Genomic DNA, 17,821 nt, shown 5'->3' on the forward strand with positions numbered 1-17,821 from the left:
CGGGCCGGGCCGGGCCGGGCCGGCGGCCGCCCAGCATGTGATCGCGGCGGCGCGGCGCAAAAGGCGGCCTGGATCGGCGCGCCCCGGCGCCGCGCATTTCGGGCCGAGCCTGCGTGCGGCCGCGGAGCGGAGCGGAGCGAGCTGCGCCGAGCACGGCGCAGGCGGGCAGAGGCGTCGCTGCCGTGCAGCGGAGCAGGAACTCCGGAACGGGCAACGCACTGCGAAAGCGGCAGCGCTTCGTACGCCGCACGAGTTCCCACCACATCGCCGGAGACGAGGAGCGGTCTCCTCCGGCACCTCCCGCGCACCATTCTGCAGACACAGTCCCACGGGGGACTCACCGAGCCCTCACCCCCAAACCAGCAACACTGCCGAGGACTGCAAAAACACGCCTGTGGGTGCAGAGACAAGAATTAGCCRTCAGTGGGAGATGCTTCGAGTCCCCTCTAGCGTACGATTCCCCCCCCCAAACCAGTGAACAGAGCCCTTGGAAGCGTATGGGTTYGGTAAGGATGGTGCTCGGGCTCCTGGAGAGCATGGTGGCAGCCTTCCTTCACAGAAGTCACCCACAAAAACCTGCAGAGCAGGTCGCCAAGACCGCCCACAACGTGCGACTGGTCACTAAYTCACACACATACTTCTCTTCTTGGCATGCCAAGGACAAGGGATTTGCACTGCGGCGAAGTGCAATTCCTGATTTGCACTCRGCTGCAGGCGAAGATGACCACCCCTCTGGCACCATGCACACACGCTCCTGCAAGGGAAGATGGCAGCAGCAACAAGAAACACCAACATGCCCACAGGGCGTTCCCAGCAGGCCAGGGAGCAACGTAACCCCACAGAGCAAAAATCAGCTCAATCAAGAAGAACTTGAAAGCACACAATCCAACGGGCACTTGGAGTCTCAGCACAGCAGTTCCTGCCTTCCGCACAGCSATCGCTGCTAACGTGCACTGCATTGGAGGTACGGCGCTTTTGCAGCATCAGCTAACAGAGCATTACGGAAACGGGACATAAAAAGCTGGAGAGCAGTAAGAAGAAACCAGACCAGGAACACTACAGTTGTGCATGAARACAGCAGAATATGCAAGAGCAATCTGGTTCACAGTATAAAATGGGAAAGCCTGATCTCTTATATGTCATGTTGCCAATGACTTACTACAGTGTATTGAATTCTCTGGTAACAATCTCTTTTTTTCTCCTTTATTTTTTTCAAGATTGATTTTTTTTTTAAAAAAAATCAAACTATTTCACATTTGTTTTGTGTTCTMATTCAACACTGTCTTAAAAACACCCCTATGACAAATTGTTTCCCTTTCTACTCACAAGAAAATCCCTACTGGGAACATAAGCATAGTATTGCCTGTCTCAATAGCTGGAAGTAGCTTGAAATGATGTTCAAAAATCCCAAATGTGACTGAAGTCAATCTTTCTGGCATTCTGAAATAYTGGCCAATTATGCCATCACCTTTATTGGCCAAGAGAAAGTGGCATAGTTAAAAACATGATTTCAGTCTTTAATACTCATGCTAGATGTTTTTCCAGGAGATATGTTCTAACTCAAGTTCCTAGCTGTATGCAGAAAATTATGGGTTGTACAGATCAAATGAAATAAATAAATAAAAAAAAAACTTAAGTGGAGAGCAGCCACAAGTAGTCACTGAACTACTTGATCCATCAATGTTCTGCATCAACCCTCATTTCCAAAATGAGCTGATTAACTACAGCTTCCCCTCCAAGGCAGTCACTGGTGTTTAACAAAACAGAAGTCATCCCTATGCTTCTTGGAGTCGCTAAAAAAAAGTCATAGTGACCATTAAAAGTAAACAGTGGCTTCACAATAAAAGTCACTGCTCTGGGCGTTCTGCCTGTATTTCATACAAGTGGGAGATCAGGCTTGTAGCTCTCTGATTTGTTGGGTACCGTTGTTTCTATATCATACAAAGAAGTCCTTGCAACTAGAATATATCTCAGCAGTATGTCTGAGCTGGTGTCAGTAGGCCATCGATGCACTGCAAGGAACATAGAGATATTCCTCAACTATTCCTCTACTGAAGGCAGAAGAAAGCCAGTCTCATTAATAAGTGCAGGCAAAACATTAGTTTTATAAACTTAGAAATTTTAAAACCTATTTTTTTCGTTAAAAATACATTTTATTTTCCAGATCTTTCTTCCTGTACTAGTCTCACATTAATTCAGGCATCATATGTTCAGCTCTCCCTTAACTTGCAACAAGAACAGCTACTTCTTTTAAGTCATGCACAATAGAAGCCTCTATTAAATTTTTAAATGTAAAAGAACAAAGTACATAATTCCACACCAAATCAGAAGTGACCTGTTGTTCTCCTGTGTGTTGCGAGACAGACTGCCTAACACAGTTTGAATTTTCTCACCTCTCCACAAATCGCATGCAACAGATTTCATCTCTGCATTTTAATGGGGCAGGAGATGTTGCACTCTGCCTGCAAAAGGCATCTGAAAGAGATAGCTGCTAGATTTAAATAGTCTTACGATATGGGAACGGTAGAACAATGAGACTTAATCCTATGAATGCATAAGAAAGTAGGTTTTATAAAACACAGAAGTGGCTCTAGAGCATAATGGTTTAAAAATCCAAATTCAGTACTTTAAAAAATTAATATACTTCAATTTTACCACTTACACTTAAATTTAAAACGTTATTTACTACAGAATTTTGTCAGCGTTATTGTTTGTACTGTTCACAGAAAACAAACTGTAGCAAAATTTACATAAATGCTAAGAGTAATTATTGCTGTGAAGTAGCATTAGGAAATCCCATGGCTTCCTAGGTCAGTCATTGTTGACAAACGACACGGTTATATTTTATGAAGTGGTTACCATGGCTATTGACCAGCCAGAACACAAGCTCTCCTACTGCTATTTTATAATTTGAGCTTCTCCAATGTAATTTATTAGATCCTACAGTATCCTGCTGCAATGTGTAAACAGGGAGCTATAAATAACAAGAAAGAACAAGGAACAAGCATGTTAATGTTTGCATATGTGTTACTTGCAGGTCCCATATTTTATCCTAAGAAACAAATATCGTGACAAGATACACAAAGCCATTATGTTCTGACTAACAGAGCTCAGATGGCATGTTTATCAATGTGATGATAATGCCATTGCAAAGCTGTAGTTAAGGTTATGCGTCAGGGTTTCTATTATCAAGAGATTAGAGCTTGGCAGGAAAAATTTACTGCTGCATGCTGAAATTCAGCACCCCAGGTTTTAACTGGGAACTGAGGAACAGTTTGGTTATTATTTGCTGTAGAAATCTGGAATAGACCTGGCCTGAAAAGCAGACAAGAAAAACATGTTACACAAAATTATCTGTTTAATCCATTTAAGAATTTCAAATTGAAGCCTCATGTGCTTCAAAAAGGCAAGACAGCTCTGATAGAACTGTAACTTCATAACTGCTAGTAATATGTCCGTTCTAAGGTGATGCTTCAAGCAGGTTTAGATCAAATGTATTTTCTGCAAGAAAGTCTATTTGTTATTTCATTCCCTTCCCACAACTCCCAGCTGGTTAATTAATGAAAATTTTTTTGTATTGCAATATATTTACAAATACAGAGCATTTTCTGTTCCTACTTAATCCAAAAAATGAGAATTTTTACTCATTTCTGAAAGATCCCCTCTGTAGGCCGTGTCCAAGAACAGAAAGTTCTTCTCTCAAAGCTCTACTTAAATTATGAGCATATAAAAAATGGAAGTTATATTGGAAATCCCAGTGTGATTTTCACTACATATTTTTCTATCATGAAAGGGATAAAGTTAGAGCATATTTTTGAAAGGCCTAAGATTTTTTAGGCAGTTGCCAACTTCAAGCTGTCATATTCCAAATTTAATATGCTTCAGTTAGTTTCACAGTAAACGTGGTAAGAAGTTTTACAGGGTTTTAACAGTTAACAGCAAATAAAAGCTGAATGCATAAAAGCATCTTTATTTCTTAAATTTTACAGGATTAAAAATTATGTCAGCTGTTCTGAAAAGGAAATGAGATTTGGTTACATCTGCAAAGCTCCTGTTAGCRTGCAGCACACATTTATAGATTGCCCCAAACAGTAATTTTTTCAGCCTGCAGACATTGTATATGCATATTGGCTGAATTTCAGTACGCAGAGTACATTTTATTACAACCTTGGCTGGGTTTTAACATTACATTTAACGCATGTGTATACAGTTCAAATAAAGATACTTGCTGATAAGGTTAAAAGATTCCTATTGTCCTCTAGGAACAGAAGACAGAAACTATCCAGAAACTATCCTGAGAGTTTCCTTAGGAAGACACTTAAGCATGGTTTAACCTAATGATGTCAAGCATCTCTTACAAATTATCATTTTTTTCTTATTCCCAAAGACTATACCTGGCTATATCAGAAAAATGATGCTAATGTTGATTGTATCTTTCACTTCAAAGTAGTCTTAGATGCTCTGTAAAGGCAGAACTAAACACTGCTCAGCAATTAATTCCATGAAGGTCAAAAAAWGGTACTTTTTAAGTTAAAGGCAATGCAGCTGTCATACATATCCACGCTATTCTCAGAACCCACTGAACCACTACAGAAACRTATCACATGTACTTAACTCTTTCCACAAACTGCTCAGCTCCCTAGGGGCTCTTACCCAGTAACAGTCCCACTGCCCAGAAACCCTGCACCACGCAGGGCCACGGCCCCTGAAGGCAAGGGCTCTCGGGGGTGGGAAGCTGCTGCCAGGATGTTATGCCCTGGCCATGCCCCCAACCATTCCTAACCCTTGCTGGTAGACTTCCCGAGTCTTGCCGTCTCACAGAGCCTAAGCCAGGGGTGGCAGCTGGGTTAAAGCTYGGAGAAACAACGTTCTAGCACTGAGCCCAGGAAGGCTGCATGATGGAGAAGCAGGTGGAGACGGACAGATGTTCTGTCCAGCCAAGGAGGGAACAGAGCAATCAAGAGTCCCACAGCAAGATGCACCAAAAGCACCAGCTAGCACCAAAAGCACCAGTTAAAGAGTTGAAAGCTGCAAAAGGGTGGGGGGAAGGGACCTTGTTCTAGGGGCACAGGAGAGGGTAAGAGGGAGAGAAATCCCTTAAACTTCCTATCATTTCTCATCCTGAAAGCAACTTGCCATGAACAAGCATTGGTCCCAAGATAAAACAGTCAGCTACAACAGTAGCACATAGAATCAGGAATGGGTATCGCAACCCAACAAAGCTCACATGGAAGCTTTGTAAAAATCAGTCTACTGGGAAAGAGGAAGTGTCAAGAAAAATGTACATGCAGGCCCCTGTTATGTTCCTTTAATATGCCCTGCTGCTGGGAGAACAGGATATGCTTCAACCTCATCTGAACTTCCTTTGTTTTATTGTTTCCTGTCACAACCATAACTCTATTTAATGTTTTTTTCTTTTTTAATTTTGAAGTAGCCAGCAATTTTACCCTTAGTATTAGATACTTGTGCTGCTGTTCATTACCTCAGTTAACAGCAAGCTTGCAAAAATCACCTAGCTGGCAAACTTGTTTAAGTGAAAGACTTCGTAAAACCTCCCTAAGTGTTTCTGCACATTGTTCTGCAGACCTTGGCATTGTATCAGAGATGTGCACAGACCACAAGCATGCAAGCAGAAGTAGCAGTAGGTGTCTGGGAAAATGCTCCATTGTTCCTTTTGTGTTATCTGCCCTTAGCCTCCMTCATCTCAGATGCTCTTAAGTTTACTGCTTTGTCCCAACTCCGCCACAGCACTCCTTTGCCTTGCCCTGCATGGGAGTAAGAATCTCACCAACTTTCAGCACTGAAGCAAAGGTCATGATCTGAGAGACCTCAATTCTCTTCTCTGACATAACCATGACATAGACRCAAAGGTATGTGAACTTGTTCACAGCCTCCAGCAACTGCTTTGAGAAGCCTGGAACCACTTACTACAAGTGTCTGTTACAAGAGACCTTTGCTATAGTAGGAATGTCTGTGCTTAGATGACCACTGACACTACGCACTCAAGTTCTTTCACGATCCAYTTGGCTTGCAGCAAGTCACGGATAACAGCAAGTAAAGATGCTTCATTGTACTTACAAACATAGCCAGCTATGACATTGAAGCATGAATGGTAATAATGGGCAGCCACCTCCACAATGCCAGTTGCTGCTCCTCAATCACAAACTAAAATTTTAAGTAATCCAGGTTGAAAATGAGATATTTTTCTCACATTTTAACAGTCCCCTTTGCTGACTCTGTAAACAGATCAACATTTCTTAAACCGTGTCACAAAAGTTTCTGGAGTTCCCATCCAAGAGAAAGCAGGCACGCATGCAGGTGATTATTCTGTACAGCAAGGCTGGAATAAAACGATCCTATATACGTGTATTATTAAAAATATTCTCTAATACTTATCAGTTTCTTTGTTCTGCAGATTGTGACCTTAGTTCAAGACATATACAAAACCAAACGCAGCCATCTTTTAATGGATACTGGTCCATTTATTCTTCTTACTAATTGATTTAAATGGAAGAATTCTATTGTGACAAGACAGAATTGGCCTCTTTAGCTCTGTGTATTTTGAAAATAAAATTATTTTTCACTGATCCTTCTTACTCTTTTCAAATGTAGTATGGAAATGTAAAAATATTTAGATGGTGATCATTAGATACCAATATATATTAAAAGGCATTAATGTTCTCGTTGGACATTCACACCATCTCTTCAGAGTACACTGCTGGTAATCTGGATAGATAAAAAATCATGCATCACTTAGGCCACTTGCCTGTAAGAGCAAATGTCCTTTATAAATAGAAGAAATATATCAGCTGAAAGATTTAAAGCTGGTAAACAGATTTGCTTTCCCTACCTATAGCATCACTTCATTTTCCTTAAGCATTGTGAAAAAYTAAACCCTACCTCAAACTGTATGTGAGGGATTCAAGACCAAAGCATGATATGGATACAGAGGGGCACACACCACCCACCAGAGTCTGTTCCACACATCCACAGCCATGGAGACAGACGGAAAATCATTAAGCAGATTCCCTCAAGGGAATGCCAGAAGATCCTGAAATGATAATAATCCCCCTTCCATGGTGCTGCACTGTTAGCTTTTGTTTTGAACAATAGCTCTCCCATGATACCTCTCGCTTGCTGAAAATATTGGTATTAAGTGAGCATGAGCACAGCTGTGTGTAAATTACATATATAAACAGATTAGATTTGTATATTTAAACTGGATGCAAACACATTAATAGCACATTTGCATACACAGTTGGCTAAATGAGATTGCACGCAGAGTGGGATTACTGGCTGCAAACACATTTATTTAGAATTTTCAGTAAAGTATTTAAATTGCCATGCAAGAGGTCAGAGTGGATTCATGATCCTTTCTTCCCTCTTCCCCTTCATTTGAAGTATGCAAAAATGCTCTTGCTGCCATGCTTTCTACGTATCATCAATCCCCCAGCTCTGGATACTCTGGATAAAGCTTTACAAGCTAGCATAAGAAACTGAACAAGGGTGCTTAGCTAAAGGTTATCCAAATTTCCTTCGGTTCATGTTATTGGAGCTGATGTTCCACAGGCGTAAGGTCTAACGTCGACCACAGCACGAATCGCTACCTAAGTGCCAGTTTATAGAATTCTTCTTTTCCTTTCTCTATTTAACATCAAAGATCAATGGAAAAAATCCATATGAAAGGCAACAGGATATCGAAGGTGACACAATAGCTATCAGGCTTTTCCAAAGCTGGGGAGAATACAACTGTTCTTTCACCCCAGGCTGTGAGCTGTCAGGGTGCTGCTAACCTTATGTGCTAACTCCAGCTTTAGTGTACCATCAGTATTTCAGGGCTATTTTTATAAGGGGATAGATTTCAGATTCTCCCAAAGCAGTTTGCAAAGCTTTTATTCACTTCCTGCTTTGTACCTGTTTCTRTGTGAAAGCCTAGATGAGAAAGAAAACAATACAGCAAAAAAAGAAAWAATTATTTCTAAATGAAACGCCTTTCTTTTTGCTCTAATTGCGGCTTCTCATCTACTGGCGCTGGGCATTTTCATTGCATGCCCCCCAACAACGCTCCCAGGTCAGCCAGTCTCTCTCGCCTTCCCATCTCGTGACGGTTCCCGTCAGAAGGTCCAGTCCCGTCTCCCGGGCTCTCCCGCTCCCGGCCCGYGATAAATCACCCACCAGCCTGCTCCTGGAAAGGCGCCATGGGCCAGGGCGCATCCTCCAGCCCCGGGTTGCCAAGCAACCAGCGCCAGGCAAGTCTGAGCCTGCGGACAGACGGACGGACAGCGGCTGTAACAACAGACTGCGTTTCAGAGGAGCGCCTCCCCCGCCTCTGCTGCCTGCTACACACTGCGTGGTTGTGAAAGCAAAATCAAAAGGCTATTGTAATGAACACACACTTCCTRCTCAATTACTAATTGTTAAAAAGCTGTGGGGAGGCTGCGATCACGGGGCGTATGGCAACAGAAACGCGATCCAGTAAACGAGATAAAGTCAACAGCACGCCAAGAAACCTGATCTGAGAACAGCCTGCAGTGGCACATCAGAAGCTGATGCACAGATCAAAAAAGGCTTGATATTAAAGCAGCAGCAGGAGGAGAAAGAAGAATACATATACTGACTTTACTTTTCCTGAGCTTTAGAAAGGGCGTTTGATAAACAACCTTGGCTCTTTGGAAATACAATTTGTGGMTTATTACAAGCATTACTATCCACTGTAACACTACTGCAGCTATCTGGCCCCACATTTCAGCAGCAAGATGAACAAGCAGGGAGAAATGAGCACATTTGTTCGAAGACTGCTCAGTCTGCAATTTATTTTCCTCCAGGAAAGCAGGCGAGGGGAGAAGTGGCGTGCTGGGGCTGCAGTGCTCAGGCCCCCGGCAGCACTGCAGCAGAGGGTCAAGCTGCAAAGAGCTTTCAAGCAGAGCAACAAGTCCTGAACCACTGCAAATGCACAGCCCTGAGGACGCACTGTACCTTCCCTCTAAACAGCAGGGCAAAGAGAAAATTTAACAGACATGCAAGCACTTCCTTATTCTACTAGACTTCACTATTTCTGCCAGCAAGATACTAGGCTGGCCAAGCTGCCCACATTTGCACTTTAGTGCTCATGATAGACCTTCTGCTGTACAGAAGAGCCTGCACAGACATAAGGGTCCACCTATGCAGGCACAACAGCAGGATTCAAATCTGTGCAACACTCTGATGCAGAAAAGCTTAAGCCATWTGCTCTTTTGTAATCTTCAGAAAACGATCACTGTGCATGTGTTCAGAGATTCACTTTGCAAGCCTCAGATTATCCCCTTTCTGCAGACAGAAACCTTAAAATGCAAGAAACTTACAACTGCTTTCATTGACAAAAGAGCAGCTTTCTATTCATAAAACACAGTAAAGTTTGTCTCCTATAATCAGCACTTTCTCAGCATGGAAAATAAAGCTAAAATGATCTGAATGTGTTCTTTTCACATAAATGATTTCTTTAAAAAGCCTTCTAAGAGTTCAAGAGTACAAAGGTCTGGGTCTACTTGTGACCCAGAAGAACAGAACAAATAATCCACTGCTGCCAAGAGACAACAGCCTTTGATTATAAATCAGGTTACCTTTTTAGAGATGCACTTCTCATTTTAAACTGTTCTTAAAATATTTAATATATAAAAGAGCTTTCCAATACTTCAAAAATAAACAGCAAGTAAATGTTGGACAATGTGTCCGTTTTCAGGAACGTACTTCCTCTCCCATATGACATCTGAAAGTATCTCTCCCTCAAATACAGGTAAGCAGCAAAAGTTCAATATTGAAGCTGCAAACTTCAGACAAAAAAAAATGCTATCTACATTTAGTTTTAGGCTCATGTTCACTCAAATTTGGKGCATTTCTCTGGAGAGAATGTATTTCCTAAAAATTTCTTAAAATCAATAGTTTTAACTGCATTCATTTTTTTGCAGAGGATGAAACTACTGGAATTATAGAGTCCAAGAGCAGAGATTAAAAAAAAAAAAAAAAGAACTCCTCCAAAATACACAAAAAGACATGCAATATGTGTAACATGAACCAAAATGGAAAAGCAGCCTTTACACAGAATATAAACAGAGCCTTACTATATAACCCTTCCTCCAAAGACATGGTCTTCATGCATTCATTTGGAATATTAACCTTTCCCTTCCTCACATCCCCTTAACATCAAATTCCTGCACCAAAATCAGCAATTCCAAGYGCATCCTTAAAGTTATGAATATTTCTTTTGAATAATGCTAACATCAGAACATACATCATCTTCCAGAGGGTTGAAGATTCTCTATACTTGCCCTTATCTTTATTAGACAAAAACAAGCCAAGAGGAAAATATCATATATTAGCTTCTTTTTGAATTTCATTCTCCAATTGCTTTTCTTAACAACAGGATTTTTACTGAACCTRTAATACAGTAAGGAACACCACTCTGCCTGCTAACACAAAGTGGATCYCCATTAAATTACAAACACTAAAGTGCCCACTGTAGGCAATAACATGGGTGGGTGAGCACAGATACACAGCTGTCCCAACCCATGAGCTGTATGTCGTTTAGTAAGACCAGATCACAAGGCTAATCACTAACCTGAGGGTTAACACAGAATTAGGTTCCACTTGTGTTTTCTTAAAAACCAGAACATTTCCATGTTCTTTCTCTTCCCCCCCATACAAAATTTATTCTTTCCCTACGCACATCATACAGACTTCCTAAAAACACAGGTGTGTACTGCAGTAACACTATTATGCAAGCCTCAAGTTGTTCTCTTTAACAGTGGTATGTTTGGTCCTTTCACTCAATTTGTAACWTTACACACACAAAAAAGCTGCACTCTGACTACTTGAAATACTCTGTGTGATCCCTTCAAGACTCTCACAACATTTCTAGTAGAAGTTCCCTATTGCAGAAATATTGCTCCACAGGGATTTAAACCATTTTCATCAATTATTCTTSAGATTGTACTTCTACCTCCAAACAGTGACTTTCTGCAAATGACTGAAGGAAATGAACAAAACCGTATCAAGAGCTCGCATGCTTCAGAGCAACGAACAAATCCAAGAACAATGGGACAAAGTGGTGACAAGAATCCCCAAGGAAATTATACAAATAGCACGGCAAATATTTCTGTCGGTGACTGCTCCAAATAAATTATTAAACAGCAGGCTATTCAAAGTAGCAATACTCAGGTTTGAGTTCAAACTCTCAAATACAATCCAATTTGTGACTTCTTCTAAAAGGACATAAGGCAAGCTCTGCAAATTTCCTGAACATCTCTCAGGATATATCTGGCACTGACTGCAATGTGGTAAAGAGGTACCCAATCCACCAAATTTGGATATGAGAAACAGTAACAATGATAAAATCAAATTTTGGGCTAAGCAGCATATCCTCAATAAAAGACTTTTTTTTTTTTAACCAAAGCAGGAAAAAAAATCAGAATAAAGCAAACATAGCATCAATGCTGTCCTAATATTAAGATTCTAACACTGTATCTACTGCTTTATTAGTAGCTCTGCTAGCTATCATTGTGGGTACAAATGGCACCCTAGACACCAAAAGTCAAGCAAGAAGGGTGGGTATGACATGCAGATAATTAGCAAGCTTTGCTGCAACTGCATCAGGACCTTTTTTTTTTTTTTTTTTTTTAAATGGTAGGTCCCACTGCACATGGTTGCAATCCCTTGGGAAGTTCCTGTGACACGACGGGAACACCACACTGCAATCCTCGTTGGTCTATTACCCATCAGACTGTTGTCAAAAAGGCTCAGTACAGTCACTGATACACTTCTGCAATACAGCCATCCAATTACTGAGGAAGATGTTGGCTCATACAGTGATCTTGGCAGTAACATATAAAAGTAGCTTTAAAAAAGGCAGATGATTCATAAGTTCCCTTTTCTTTTGTGTAAGGGCCTCTGAATAAAAACATCTAGTTGGAGGGAGTCRGGGAGCCTCTGCCAAATATGAAAAAGTAGCCCAGGAATAAGAGAAGAAAGGAAAAAGAAGAGGTGAAAATGAAGGACCAGCAGTGCACCTGTAACATAAAAGAGAACTCTGGCAATAGGAACTTGAAAGGCTGGTATTTTATGGGGAGAAGTGGTGCTGAGACTGAAATCACCTCCSCCGGTATGTAAAACTGGACAATGTCTTCCATAACAGGTAAGTTCATTCCCAAAATATGCACCCCCATGCAACAGAGGTGCTCTCTCTTACCTCCCTCAATTATAACAAATTGAATGTTTGATTTGAGTGCATGAAATTGTTTCAATCCAGTGGAACGTAATATGCCATGATACTTATTGGCTGCTCTAAATGCATGAAACGCTGTCTGATCAATCTCCTCATGYAGCCTAAAGGCCATATAAATTTAAGAGCATACTATGCATATAAGGGCACAGAGGGAAAGGGAGGAGGAGAAGGAAAGGAACAGGAGAATAAGGAAAAGCACGTGGTGGACCATGCAAAAATAGAAAGGGGAGCACGTGAGATATCAAGAGGCCAGTAAAAGCTGAAGTGAAACCACAAACCCAGAAGATACGTGCATTTTGAGTCTTCACCACAATATATGCTAAACCGCAGGCACATGGAAGTACAAAAGGAACATTCAACAAAAGGAGCTCAAAGTAGTAGTTTGAGCTCTCATGAGCACTGATCAACATAACACCCCTTTTATGCAACACTACGCAAGGAGGAAGGAAGAGCAAACCTAAGCACATGCCAGTTTGAGAGCCTTTGCAGAAGCACAGACAGTGCTTAGAAGCTGTCCAGAGATGACCGTGTTGAGGGTCCTCAGTGAAGACTAGGTAAACTTTTAGGAAGGTTAAAATCCAAGTTACACTGTCACTATGATCTGGAAACAAGCATTCTTCTAAGATGGCATTTCCACTCTCAAATCTCTAAATTCCTTCCAGATCATCTGAAAACCTGCATATCTCTTCCTATGTAAGCAACGTGGAGCTAGACTCCGAAATTAAGCACTCTGAGCTTTAGCAGACTGCTTCAGTTCTGGCAGGTACTCAGTATCTCTCAGGATCAAATCCTTATTTGCTGTCAAATTCTTTTCATGGCAATATAATCATTAGCTTTACTGGCGCTGCTACCCTTCTAACTAATTAGGAACCTTGGATGGATGCAGAAAATGATTAATATTTAGTCACTATGTGTCTACTACAGAAGCCTATTATCAAACCAATGACACCTCCACAAACTTAAATTAAATAATGGCTCCCATAGAGGATTCAGAGCCACTGACAGAATGGCAAGTGATTTAAGTAACAAAGCTGAGCAACTGGTGATGGATCACAGTTTTTTCTCTTGCTCTGTTACAGCCTGTAATAGAACAAATGATCATTTTTCAGCCTAATTGAATATGGCCGCCCCACTTATGCACAAAAGGAGACAAAGCTATATAATTTGCTTCATTAAAATGCATTTTTATGTCATCTGAAAGATTTAAAAAAATGGTGCTGTTGATGGGGAAGATTAGAAAAATAAAATTTATCATGCAAACAGAACTTGCAAATGAGGTGTATCTTGGCATTCATACTGCTTATGCTAGTGCAAGAAAGATAAGTCCTGAGAGCTAAAGCACACAGAGCATCCATGTTGTGACAGYAATCAGAGTTTCTTAAATACGAACTATGTCACTATACAAATTTGAAAAAGCACTTTGTCATTTTCTGCTGCAGCAGCCACCAGTCCATATTAAATAAGTCTCAGATGAGCTGTCAGGCAGGACCACAGCAATTCTAGCAACATTCAAAAAAGCTATTTCTGTTCTTTTGTTTGCATAATTAGAAAAATCAAAACACTCATTAAAAACAAGGCTTTTCCAACATTAAAATCAAAGCTTCAAGCAAGAGTGCTTTATTTCAAAAACAGCCTTATATTAAGACTATCAAAGATGGCGTATCATGGTACTCACTGCCTCCACAAGCCAGGTGGACAAACCTATTTGTTTTTCCTCTTTCCCCCTCCCACTCTTTTAGTTTTCATTGTTTGCAGATACTAAGGAGAGATCTAAGAAGTCACAGACTTGTTACAAATTASATTGTACTGACAATACAATTTGCCRCTTTGGAAAATAAAAATTTGTTTTCTTCCGTATTTCTAGCTTGGCCAAGAAAGCAGCATGGCTTCTCTGCTTTCTCCACAGAGCCCCACTGATGCTAGCAAAGACTGCTCTGGCAGCACAGACATACTCATCAACTGCTGCCGCTGCACTGTAACAGAGAACTTAATCTGTTTGCCCTACCAAGCAGAAGCAGCAAAAATTAGCATGGATTAAGCTGCACACCTGTTTTCTGACTAAACTACTCTCACTTTTTTCCAGCTCTGCTCATTTCGCAACAGGTTTAACCTTGCCAGATAGTGAATATGCCCTGCTTACTCTTCTCCTAGAGAGCAATGTTTAGTCCTTGACAGGCTATGGGGGTACAGAGAGACTAAGAACAGCTTTCTCTCCTGTCACTCAAAGCAGATGACACAAACCCAAGAAACCCAGAAATAAGACAGCCATGTGCTGAAAATGACAATGAACTCCCAGACAAGACTGCTGCAAAGTACCTGCATCTGGACATACATATACGTATGTATATGMACATAATAACCAAGAGAGGTATGGCTTCATAGTTAGGTTAACTGTGAGTACATTACCTCCAGGAATACAGTTGTGAGAGGATAGCAGCAGGAGGAGGAGGTGGTTTTAGGCTAGGAATATGGGTAAGGTCTATTTGCTTTCCAGCACAGTTCATACCAGCAGGGCAACTGAGCTCCAGCTGCACGAGGCATCTAGTAGTGTTACAAATCTCAGTAGATAATGAGGGTTACCACAAAAAGCCAGAGAATGAGGCCACTGACAACCCGGGAGAAACGGCCTCACCCCCGCAGCACCTCACTGGTTGCTGCTGGGGCTAAGGAATACGAAGCAAAAAGCACAAACATTCCAGGTGACTCTGCTGGGTATGTGCAACTTGTGGGTATAATCTACCTTTTAAAGTTGCAGCACAGCTATTTTGCTTCTAAATACGATAACCTTTTCTGTACCTCATCTGACCATGAAGTATTGGCTCTCCTGGCGATGCCTCATCCCTGTTTATCTACCCATCTCTGGTGAGCAAAGATTTGACAGAGAAACACACTTCCAAGCAYCATTTTCTTTTTCTCTTCGCGCCCTTTTCCCGATATCATGATCGCATTTCACACAGTGTCTCTTTCCTTCRGTGGGATCCTTTGCCACACAGCTTAATTCCTTTGTTTAAGAGGATCGTTTAGATGACAGCTCTCCAGCATACTGAGTAATGCTTCTGCGTTCATTTAAAACAATTTTTGAAGATGGGTTACTAGCAGGTAATCAAGCCAGCCACCTATTTCTCTGATTATTTGTGAGCTAACAATCTTTTGTCAACAGCACCTGTAGAACCATCTCTAGCAAATCCCCATTTTTTGCAATCAAAATCCATCAGGAAAATATCAAAAAAGGCAAAAGATAATAAACTRGCTCATGCTGGAACACACAGCAGCTGCCTCTGCCTATTTCCAGCTTTCTCCCCACCCTTCCCTTCTCAATTCTATTTAATTGCAGGTTTTCCCAATTCTGCACCCACATGCGACAAATGTTGGCAGCTGATTTCCACTTTTGGCTTCAAACATCCCAAGCCTGTTTGACCTAAACCCTCAACAGCTACAGCTTAGCCCCTATGATTCTGCTTATTTAATCTGAGCTGTCAGCCTCTATGTTCCTCCATAGTGTTATGCTGTTCTATCTTGTTTATAGATTGAAATCATGGAAAAATGCTTCTTCTCCATCAATCAGGCTTAAGGAGTTCAACTACACCACTCCCTTCCTTCCTGTGCAAATACCTGGAGTCTAAAACCTTGAAAGTGGTAGTTCCATGCAGCAAGGCATGCACCATCGTATTTCCTATGCTTGTGAGTATGATGCCTCTCTATGCCAGTGTAGCACAGCCCACCCAAGGCACCGCTACAGGAAGAGATTCTGAGAGTCCCTTAACCTGAAACAACTTCCCACTGAGACCATGAGAGTTTCAACCTCACTAGAGAAAACAAGCGACAGAGACAAACTGTAATAAGCATCCTCAGGCAGGCAAAGAGGGCATGGAACACCCTTCTTCAAAGGCAGTCTTTTCCATTTTTGAGTAAGATGCCAAAAATAAAGATGAAAGACCACATATGAAAACAACTGCACCTCTATAGCCGCACTCAAGCCAAAGAGCTTTTCAAACGTAAGTCAAGGCTAAAACAAAGAGAGGAAAGGTATCAATAAGAAAAGACCTGCAGAAAAATAAAGTCATCTCTCCAAGTTGGAGACAACATCGTAACCTGTCCTTGTGCTTGCTTTTAGGGCTTTTTTTGTGTGTATTCTTAAAGCACATCTTGTTAGGAACAATTAATTGCCATTTCCCATGGTTTAGATACCAAGCAACTCTTTCAACACAAAGCAAYGGTTTTCCATTCCTGGGCTCCGTGTAACTAATATGCTATAGATCACATGTAGATCTGACAGAGCTATTCCACAAAGCAACACTGTATACCTTTATCAACTTAGACTACATAAAAACTACTGGATGCTAGACATTTCTAGCAAATACYTGACTTGGAAAATACCAAAGAACTCACCATTATTTATTTCTATAACAAAACCACACTTCTAGGTCACAAGGTGGTTGTGATTCTGGAGACTAATTTAGACCTCCTAACAGCTGCAAGACAAACTCAACCAAACTACTGAAGTAAGAACTCTATAAAGACTACTGCAAACACTTGCAATTAAACCAAGAACTCTGGATGTCATTCTCTACCCAAACCAATAAACCAGTGATCCCTCTGTAGCCATTAGAAAAGGCGAAAGTAAATTTCTATCTCAGCATTCAGAGCACTTCCAAAACAAAAAACCTTCTGAAAACAAGGGCCTAATGAACATTCCTTTAATTTTTTGTATTTTAATTACAAAATTACCAGGGTAATGCATGTCAAGGAATATGAGCCAGAAATCTAAGGCCACTTAACAGATTTGTTTTGAGTCTGGAAAACAAAGTGTGAAAAGTGTCTTAATAACATTACCAATCTTTTAAAAGTCAAATGTATTATTAGAAAAAATTGATCATCTTTAAAAAATTCTTTACATTTCAAAATTTGGAAATTAAGCATGTGTACAAATAAATGGAGAATAAATGGCTCAGYAGCATGTAAACAAAGAGCTTTCGTGCACAATAAGGTTTTTAAAATTAAATCGAGACAATAAGAAAACTGACATAAGTGGAATAAAGTTTTATCATGATCCCAACAGATGAATATTTACAATCACTCTTCTGATTCTGCTTGCTATTGCTAAAGCATTAACCCTCGAACCTCTCGGWATTACAATACTCCCCACACTCTCCAGATGTTATTACTATTAACGTCATGACTCAGTTTCCTTTTGGAAAGGAGCAGSACGAAAGACAGTGTCATATTTAAACCGGCTTTGAGATCCCTTTGCAGGCAAAAACCGTTTAAATGGTCATCAGAGCACTGCAGACAACAACTGTGTCACCGACCAGATCATCATCCACCGGGGAGGCGACAAGGGCCAGACAAGTCGGCGCAGCGTATTAGCGCGCTCAGTTTAGCTTCCCCCCCTGCGCGGGCGACTAGCTTTTGTTTCACTTGCACTGCTGCCGAGCTGCACGGCTCCTGCTGCTATACATAGCACTTGTAAGATATGCACGAACATTAAAACCGACTCCAGCTCTGTTGCTAAGGAACTACGCAGGATAGCTTTTTTGGCCCTCTTCATTTATAAAATAACCACTT

General features: G+C 41.2%; 1 protein-coding gene across 5 annotated transcripts in view; it reads right to left on the reverse strand.

Moving 5' to 3' along the window:
• Positions 1-17,821, reverse strand: part of RERE (arginine-glutamic acid dipeptide repeats) — a 201,357-nt gene that overhangs the window by 55,465 nt on the left and 128,071 nt on the right. The window lies entirely within an intron of this gene.

The sequence above is a fragment of the Rhea americana genome, unplaced genomic scaffold, assembly GCF_003343005.1.
Source record: "Rhea americana isolate MKP2758 unplaced genomic scaffold, rheAme1 scaffold_143, whole genome shotgun sequence".
Lineage (NCBI taxonomy): Eukaryota > Metazoa > Chordata > Aves > Rheiformes > Rheidae > Rhea > Rhea americana.